We start from the raw sequence: 9,678 nt of genomic DNA, 5'->3' as shown, positions 1-9,678 counted from the left end.
GGACTCCAAGAATATTTACAATTAAGACTCAAATCAACTTCCCCTCAAGTTGGTGCATAGATATCATACATACCCAACTTGATAATTGAGTCTTGGAAAACTTTACTAGATACTGCATGAGTAAGAATATCAGCCAACTGCTCTTCTATACTTACAAACGGTATAGACACAATCTTCCTTTCAAGATTTTCCTTGACAAAATGTCGATCAACCTCCACATGCTTTGTTCAATCATGTTGTATTGGATTATTAGTTATCCCCCTTTCAAATTTATTGTCACAATATAACTCAATAGCCTTCTTTGGTTCAAAACCAAGAAATCTCAAAAGTTTACATAACCAAGGAAGTTCACATATTATGTGTGTCATACCTCTATACTCAGCTTATGAATATGACATTGACACAACTTTCTGCTTCTTACTAGCCACATAACCAAATTACCTCCAACAAAAGTAAAATACTCAGATGTAGACTGTCTGTCAGTAACATTGCTAGCCCGATCTGCATATGTAAACCCCTCAACTTTTAGATGCCCATGTTTTCCATAAAGTATTATTGTACCAGGTGTACACTTCAGATATACCAAAATTTGCATTACCGCCGCCATGTGATCTTCACTGGGTGAGTGCATAAACTGACTTACAACATTCACATCATGTGTAATGTCAGGACGAATATGAGGTAAATAAATTAATCTCCCTACAAGTCTTTGATATCTACCTCTATCAATAGGAACATGATATGGATAAATACCCAAGTCATGCTTTTCTACCATAGGAGTATCCACATGTTTACACCTCAACATACCAGTCTCTTGAAGCAAATCCAACACATATTTTCGCTGCAATAAGAAAATACCTTTAGTTGAATGGGCGACCTTAACTCCAAGGAAGTACTTCAATTCTCCCAAATCTTTCATCTCAAATTTAGATGCAAGATTTACTTGTAACTTTTAAATTTCTTTTGAATCATCTACTGTAATAATCACATCATCCACATAAATAATTAAAGCAGTCAATTTGCCATGACTACACTTTAGAAACAGAGTGTGAACTGAATGACTCCGGCGATACCCATATTTCTTCATTGCTTGAGTAAATCTATTAAACCAAGCACGGGGTGATTGCTTGAGCCCATAAAGAGATTTACGCAACCTGTACACTCTTGTATTATCACCCGCACCATATCCTGGTGGAAATACCATATACATTTCCTCTTCCAAGTTCCCATAAAGAAATGCATTCTTCACATCAAACTGTTTAAGAAGCCAATCTATATTTGTAGCTAAGGAAATCAAAACACGTATTGTATTCATCTTTGATACGGGTGAAAAGGTTTCTTGGTAATCTGCACCATACATCTAAGTACCCCTTAGCCACTAACCTTGCTTTGTGCCTATCTTGATCCATCAGCCTTGTACTTGATTGTAAACACCTAATGATAACCAACATGTTTCTCTTCTTTTGGTAACTAAATTGTCTCCCATGTTTTATTTTTTTGCAAAGTTGACATCTTTTCATCCATCGCGTATATCCACTTAGGGTCTCGTATGGCTTATTTTACCTGAGTTGGAATTTTGAGCGATTATGTATGATTTACCAACGTCTTACGTTCTGGAGAACATCGCTCACATGATACATAGTTAGCAATTGGATATTTGACCTTTCCTTCCTAAGAAAACTTGTTAGGTGGCACATCATGATTCTGTTTTGCTTGCAATTTATAAGTACTCATACCAATATTAGGATTAGTTGTATTATCATTTACAATACTTACCTCTTTGATATATTCAGAGGTGATGGAACGAGCACTATTGGAGAGAGAGGGTACTACAGACATACTAGGTAATTAGGTAGGTTCATGTTGAACTGAGCTGTACTGTTTGCTAGGGCATATCCCATCTATGTGGTACTCTTTGGTAAGACTCTATCGATCTGGGCTGGGATCTTTGGTAAGGCTATGCCGAACATCTTTATTTTCTTCGGCTGCAGGCTGCTAAAATAGGCTGTTTGGTTTAGTGAGAGTGTATTGAACTGAGTTACTAGGTTCGATAGGTTCCTGCAAAACAACTGGGCCTATTTCCACAACTTCAGTTTCTTCCCCCCTGAAGTATACTCCAACCAACTTAGATCACCAATATCACTAATCAACCCTTGGTGATCTAAATTGGATACTGATGAATAATAAAAATATTTAGACTCCAATAAGGTCACATCCATGGTTATAAATGTACGTTGACTAGCAGGATGATAACATTTGAATCTTTTTTTATATGAGGCAAATCCAAGAAAGGCACAATGGAGTGTACATGGATCAAGCTTACTACGATGAGCTTCTAAATGTGAACATAGACCACAAAACAAAAAATCCGAGGTGACAACGTCGTTTTGTAGAAACCACTGGAACATGTTAAGTAAGCTCCTGAAGTGGTGTTCGATAATTCAAGACTCGAGAAAGCATATGATTCATAACATAAATTTCATATACAACTACTTCAAGCCATAAACATTTGGGAGCAGATTCATCAATAAGCAAAGCACAAGCTGTCTTTAGGATATGACGATTCTTTCTTTTTACCACCTTATTTTGTTGTGGGGTATGCAAACAGGTAGTTTCATGAACAATCCTACAGTCTTGTAGAAACCGGGATAACTTAGAATTTTTGTACTCTTCACCATTGTTAGAACGCAAAACTTTAATATCAGAGGAATATTGAGTTTTAACCATCTGATGAAACAGACGAAATACATTACAAACCTCACTTTTATTTTTCAACACATACAACCACATTATACGAGTGCAATCATCCATGAAAGTAACAAACTACTTAATTCTTGAAGTAGTACTAACATGGGAAAGCCCTCACACATCAGAGTGTACTAGCGCAAACGGAAAAGACCTTTTATTCGTGGAATAAAGCATGATGACTTTTGGCTAAATACATACCTCACACTTCAATTCTGAGTCTTTAATACCACTAAACAAATCAGGTAACACATGTTTCAAATAACCAAATGACGATGCAACACAATACCTTATATAGACTACTATTATGTGATGCACGAACCAAATTAGCTCTTTCTGGAACCACGTCATCCATACAATATAGCCCATCTCTCTTAGTGGCACGCCAATGATCTCCTTTGTTTAAATATCTTGAAGTATGTAAAATGAAGGATATATTTCTACAACACAATCCAATTGTTTAATGACTAGTGGTACATACAATAAGTGATAGGACAATGACAGAACCAATAAACAATTATGTAAAGGGAGAGAGGGTGTAAGCACATTGTTCCCGCTCCAACAACAGGTGTAGTAATATCAGTGGCGGTTGCCACACTCTTTCTATGAGGATGTTTCATAGATTGAAACAAGTAGAAATACATTAAATTTACTTCATTACGTTATTCATCTTCTAGGGTTTACAATATATAGGTACATAGGCCTTATTCTTTAAGGAATATAATCATAAAAATAAGGAAACTAAATCCCCAAGATTACAAATCCTAATCCTACCTAAAATAGGACTCCAAGAATATTTACAATTAAGACTCAAATCAAAATTTTTCCTCAACATCTTTTTGGCCACACATGAAATAGTGGGTCCCCGTTATTCCTATTGCGAATAGAATTATTCTAGGAATGTGAATACATCAACCTAAAGTAGAATTCAATAGGATCGAGAAGTTCTTATCATATTATGATGGGGGTGAAGTAAAATTCTTCTTGTATTAATATGGATAAAGACACAAGGTCAAGGGAAAAATACGCATATCATAAACAGCCTAGGCCATTACCAAGTATATACCTTGTTAAGTCTAGAACTTACAATAGGTTTGGCTTTCCTTGTACAAGCATTAATCTTTATACTTCTATTATCACACCAAGCTCAATGTTAGGATTAATGTGGAGCCAAAAATAATCAAGAGGTGACACGTGAATTTTTGGGTTAAAAAGACAAAATTACCCTCAAGGCACACCGGAATTCCTATGTGCGAGCAGTGAACAATCATCCCTTAATCAAGTCAAAAGTGCCCGAATAGGTATTTATTTATAACCTATTTCATCCATCCTTCATCATATCTTTTGCACAAGGTAACCCCCCTAAATCATTCCTTTTTTTATTATATTAATTAGCTAATTAATTGATTAATTATTCAATTAACTTACTAATTAAACACAAACCATGAACTTAACCCACAAATCCATCCAAGTGGCCGGTCCATCTCCTCCCAAGGTGGCCGGCCACACCCTTATATAAACAACTTCATCCAATCCAAAATGGAATTCCAATTCTCTTGCTAAATTCTCTAAATTCTCCAAACATTTTCCCCTCAAAATTCTAACTTTGGCATCAGAGGTTCTTCGGCCAAAACCCCTCCGTTCATCGTGGGCGTGTGAGGCTCTTAGCCTTGACCTAAGGTGTTATTTGTTTTGTAGGTGCAATTTTGTCCAAGAACAAGGAGGAAGAAATTTGCATCCACAAATTAGTGATTTCATTGAGAGTTGAGTCACACGCTCGTAGAAGACTTTTGCATATAAGGTTTTTTTGTTCCTTTGCTTATTTGTAGATTTTTCGTATGTTCTTATTTTTTGAATTTTTATTTCTAAAAATTCTTTGATAAACCTCGACAAACAAAAATTCCAACGTTCAAGGATTAAGACCGCGACAATTTATAAGGCTCAACATAGAGGTGAGTGGAGCGGCACTTACCACCATGGCAACCACCACGGTGGCCACCATGGCAACCACCTTTGGCAAAACCCAAGGCTCCAACGCCACGACCTAAGTCATGCCATTTCAACCTTCAAGGGCCCAAGCCCTAGCCGAGCCGGCCCGTGCCATCCAAACCCAACAAAAGCCCAACGCGTTGCCAAGCCGAGCCCAAGCCTTGCACCAGCGACCACCACATGCCGAGCAGCCCACTTCCGCAGTCTAGCCTGCTCTCGTGGCTTTCCAAGCAGCCTAAATCGGTCCAAGATTAGTTCCACTGTCCCGGCTTCAAGTTTCTAGGCCTACAATTGAATCGAGGACATTTTCACCACACTTCTATACGGATTTGACATTGCCCAATTAGAATCTCGTGCCCGGAGTCTACCACACTTCCACTGCTCAAAGAGATGCATTCTAAGCTCTTCCAATCCGAATGGCGAACAACATTTGTCCCTACAAGTCATAGAGTTGACGAGCGTCATCGTACAACAGATGACCTTGGTGAATCAACTCTTGCAACGTGCCCCAAACGAGGTGTCTCGAAGTAGGACAAAGGCAGACGAATAGCCTTTCCAGCAGCATCCTGGCAAACAGCCCCTCAACCAACCACGTACCAAGCGTTTGGGTTGTGTAGACTCCCGATTGGGCCTTCGAGATAACATATAATCCCGTCTTAACACACGGATAAGCGTGCACTCTCGGCTAGGCCTACGGACTAGCATACACTCACGGTTGGGGCCACATTCCAATAATCAACATGAGCAGCTTAGTGTTCATTAGCGGCTAGGCCCATAAGGAGCATCTTCCACATCACATTGGAGTAAGCAGCATGATGGACGAAGAGAAACAGTCACTCAGTCTAGCTCAAACTCAACCAGCAACCTACGAAGAATTCCCTCACTTGTTAAGAACGAACCACATACACCGCAACCGCTACATAGACAAGTCGAGCACGTAAAAGAGTAACCTAGACCATTAGGTCACGATTGGGGGCAGCCGAAAGCTCCGCTACCCCCAACAAAGGCAGATTCAGGAAGAGGTAGAGAGGCTTTTAAACCAGCGATTGTGCGATTTCCAACGTAATGAAGTCACCGATGAAGCATTACAACGAGACATGACCAACATGAGCAGGTCACCCTTCATGGATGAGATCGAGCAGGCAGAGCCTCCACTTAAGTTTAGCATGCCACATTTCACATCTTTCAAAGAAGATGAAGATCTAGAGAGGCACTTGAAGCACTACCGAAGCACGATGGTCTTTTACCGGAACAACGATGCTCTTATGTGTAAGATATTCGCCACCACTTTGCAAAGCGAGACGCAAGATTGGTTCCATACCTTGCCGTCACGATCTATTCAGAGTTTTGATGGTCTTTCCTTGGTTTTCACCAAAGAACACTCATTCTACTGCTCGATCAAGAAAAAGTTTGACCATTTGTTCAATGTGAAGAAGAATCCAAAAGAGTCGCTATGCGACTACGTAAAGAGGTTCGAAGCAAAGAAGGCAAAGATAGTCGGATGTGACGACTCGATAGCAAACGCAGCCTTAAAAAAATGACTCCTAGGAGACCATTCACTGTTCGGAGAATTGATCATGAAAGAAGATCTAACTCTGGCAGATTCTTTCGCTTTGGCAGAGAAGCATGCACTTTGGGATGAGGCTCATCGTTGCGCATTCAAGGACTTGAAGAAGTAGCCGACATCACCTCCCTACTATCCAAACTAGAAGCAGTAGAGGAATTATTTGCATGTTTGACGGTATCTGAAGCAGCAATAAACTTTACCATCATACGAGAAGAATTGGGGGCCCGACAACCTGTATTCCATAGTTCAAAAGCTCTCATCAATGCTACCAGAAAGTCAAAAGTTAACTTTGGTGATAGTTGTAACCAAAAGCTCAAGTTATACCTTCAAACGCACATAGTCATCCTTATGATGCACTATTCTGCCCAATCCAGAAGCGCGATGATAAAGGCGTAGACACTGACGCATGCAAAGTTTTTTAACAAACGCAACAAATCGGCCTAAAAAGCACGCCAAGGGCAGACAAATACTAGAATGATACACTCAGAAGGAAATTTTATCCTTGTCGCCCCTAAAGATTCTACATAGAAGCAACATGTACCGGTAGTTGAACATTACATCCTGGTACGCGTCACACGACCCCAGCCGATCCTTGCTCCATAATTCAACTTTAGAATGGTCCAATACCGGGAGTTGATCATTTTATGCTGCGTGTAACATGATCCCAGCTCCACGGCTCCCTACTGTGCCTTTACGCCTAGCTTAAGCAACATAATAGAGCAGCCCAATGATGCCCTGGAGGTAGCCGAGCACGTCCTAGCCAGCTTAAGCTTCGCCTTGACTACCAACTTAAGGTGTTTCAGACTTACACCCTCACTCAAGTTCAGCGGGCAAACAACGTTCACCCGGACGCACTAGTAGGCCTAAGCTTCGCCTTGACCACCAACTTAAACACCCTATTTCAGTGGAGTATCTAGACAAGCCAAGCATAGAGGCGAAGCCAACAGCCGAGGTGTCACAGGTTAGTACAACTCCAAACTGGCAAGATTCCATTATAAACTACCTGGTCAATGACACACTCCCCATAGAAAGAGTGGAGTCTAAAAAGCTCCAAATAAAGGCAGCACGCTACTACATGTGGAATGGCATTCTCATCTGAAGATTCTACATTGGACCACGTCTCCGTTGCTTAGTGCTTCCCAATGACCTAAAGGTTCTAAGCTCAATCCACTAAGACGTTTGTGGAAATCATTCCAGAGGCCAATCCTTAGCACATAAGGCTCTAAACACAGGCTACTACTGTCTACCATGCACCAAGACGTTAAGGAGTTAGTACAAAAGTACGACTGCTGCCAACGCTACAAGTCGTTACCAGTACTGCCTGCTAGCAAATTACACCTGCAGACGAGTCCTTGGCTGTTCATGTAGTGATCAATCGACTTGGTAGGGCCAATGTCACCAGCTACTCGGGGAAAAGGCATGACGATCGTGGTAACTGATTACTTCACCAAATGGTTAAAAGTAGAGCCCATGACTACCATGACACAGATGGACATAGAGCGCTTCATATGAAGGAACATCATTTGCTGATTTGGCATCCCTCAATCCATCGTCACAGACAACGCCTAACAATTTATGGGTAAAGATTTGGCGAAGTTCTTCTAAAAATATGACATCAAGCAGCACATGTCCACGCCAAGATATCCTCAAGGCAATGGGCGGGCCGAAGCATTCAACAAGATGATTCTCGACTGCCTCAAGAAATCCTTAACTAACAAGAAGGGAAAATGGCCAGACGAACTCCCCGGATGTCTATGGGCATATCGCACCACCAAAAGACGAGCAACCGATGAGACTCATTTCTCTTCGGCATTTGGCTTAGAAGCAATCATTTATCCTAATGTCATTGTGCCAAGTATCAGCACTTTACTGCCAATCATTGAGCAGAACAGTAAGGAGATGGCCATAATCTCAGATCTGGTAGAGGATAAGCGTGAGCAGACCATTACCCGCATCGCAGCCTACCACTAGCAGCTCATTTCCAGCTATAACAAAAGGGCCAAGATCCGATAATTCCAACCCGGAGATCTAATCCTAAGAAAAGCCTTCATCACTGCCCGCAGAGAAGGCTCCAAAAAGATGGATCTCATTTGGGAAGGTCCGTACAATATCAGCAGAATAGGCGGCAAGAGTAGCTATACCCCTGCTACCATGAATGACAAAGAGATAAAAAACAATGTAACTCTTACAATCTGAGGAAGTACTATGTGTTACCTCTCACTACATCAAAGCTTGAAGACTTAAGCAGCTCGATGGGCACTACCTCGTAAGCCGAAGACTATCTAGTTGTTTTGTAGTTCCTACCTTACAACTAAGTTCTTGTTCGTTTCATTTGTTTTTCAATAAGAAATTCAAAAGTAGTTTACAACTTGGCTCAGCTGCATGCTTACAACAAGTAATCATTCCTGCACTTCAAAAGAAGACTGCGCCCTTCTTAGGGACTTATCGTAGGAATTGCGCCTCTCGAGGGGCCAACTATGCTCTTCAGTGTGAGAGGGTAAACCAATTCCCCGACACCCATCTGGGTCTGCTCTCAAATGCGAAAGGATAAACTAATTGCTCTTCAGTGCAATAGGGTAAAACAATTTCCCGACCCACATGGGTCTGTTCTCCAAGGCAGGATGATAAACTTACACTCCAAATATCCAAACGTGGATGAGCTAGGTTGCCCTGGTATAACTAGGGGCACGATGGCTTGCGCCGGGATTCCTAGAAGTAGCCACAATGCTATTTTTCAAGGCTTATCTAATTGAAGGATTTTGGGTCTCTTGGCTTAATCTGTGGGGAACCGAGCCTCAAAGATGGAGGAGGCACATTACGCAGTACGCCCTACAGACGGTTGCCCTGGAACCCTAAAGTTACTATCGAGTGCATTAAGGTAGCCTACAGATTCTGGAAGACTGCCTACGGCTTGCCCTTCAAGCAATAAAGTCGTTAAACTTATACAACTGCACATTCTTATGAAAGGTTAAACAAGCTAGCGTGCATATACGAAGCTTTATCCACTGCCAACATGCTATGTAGTCGATAAGCTTCACCTCTGCCAACTGCGGAACGATCTACACCAAGTTCTAAAGTGTTGTGATACTTGTTACGTAACCTACAGAATTGGAGAAAGCCAAGGTTAACAACCTAGTGGTCATGTGGACTTGTCTGTTTCTGTAAGTAAGGTGTCCGGCTGCCGACCTTATGGCTAACAACTTTGCAAAAGTTCTACACCAACACATACAGTTGCATAGGCTACGCAGCCTGTCTACTTATAGAAAAGTAGCACGCCTGCCACTAGTCTATAAAGTCTAAGGTTAAGGCATGAACTAAAGAAGCGAAGATGGACAAAAGCGAATGAAGCAAGTTTATTAAATTTTCTAGCAAAATTG

Source organism: Malus domestica, chromosome 15, assembly GCF_042453785.1.
Source record: "Malus domestica chromosome 15, GDT2T_hap1".
Taxonomy (NCBI): domain Eukaryota; kingdom Viridiplantae; phylum Streptophyta; class Magnoliopsida; order Rosales; family Rosaceae; genus Malus; species Malus domestica.
This window is presented reverse-complemented; position numbering follows the sequence as displayed.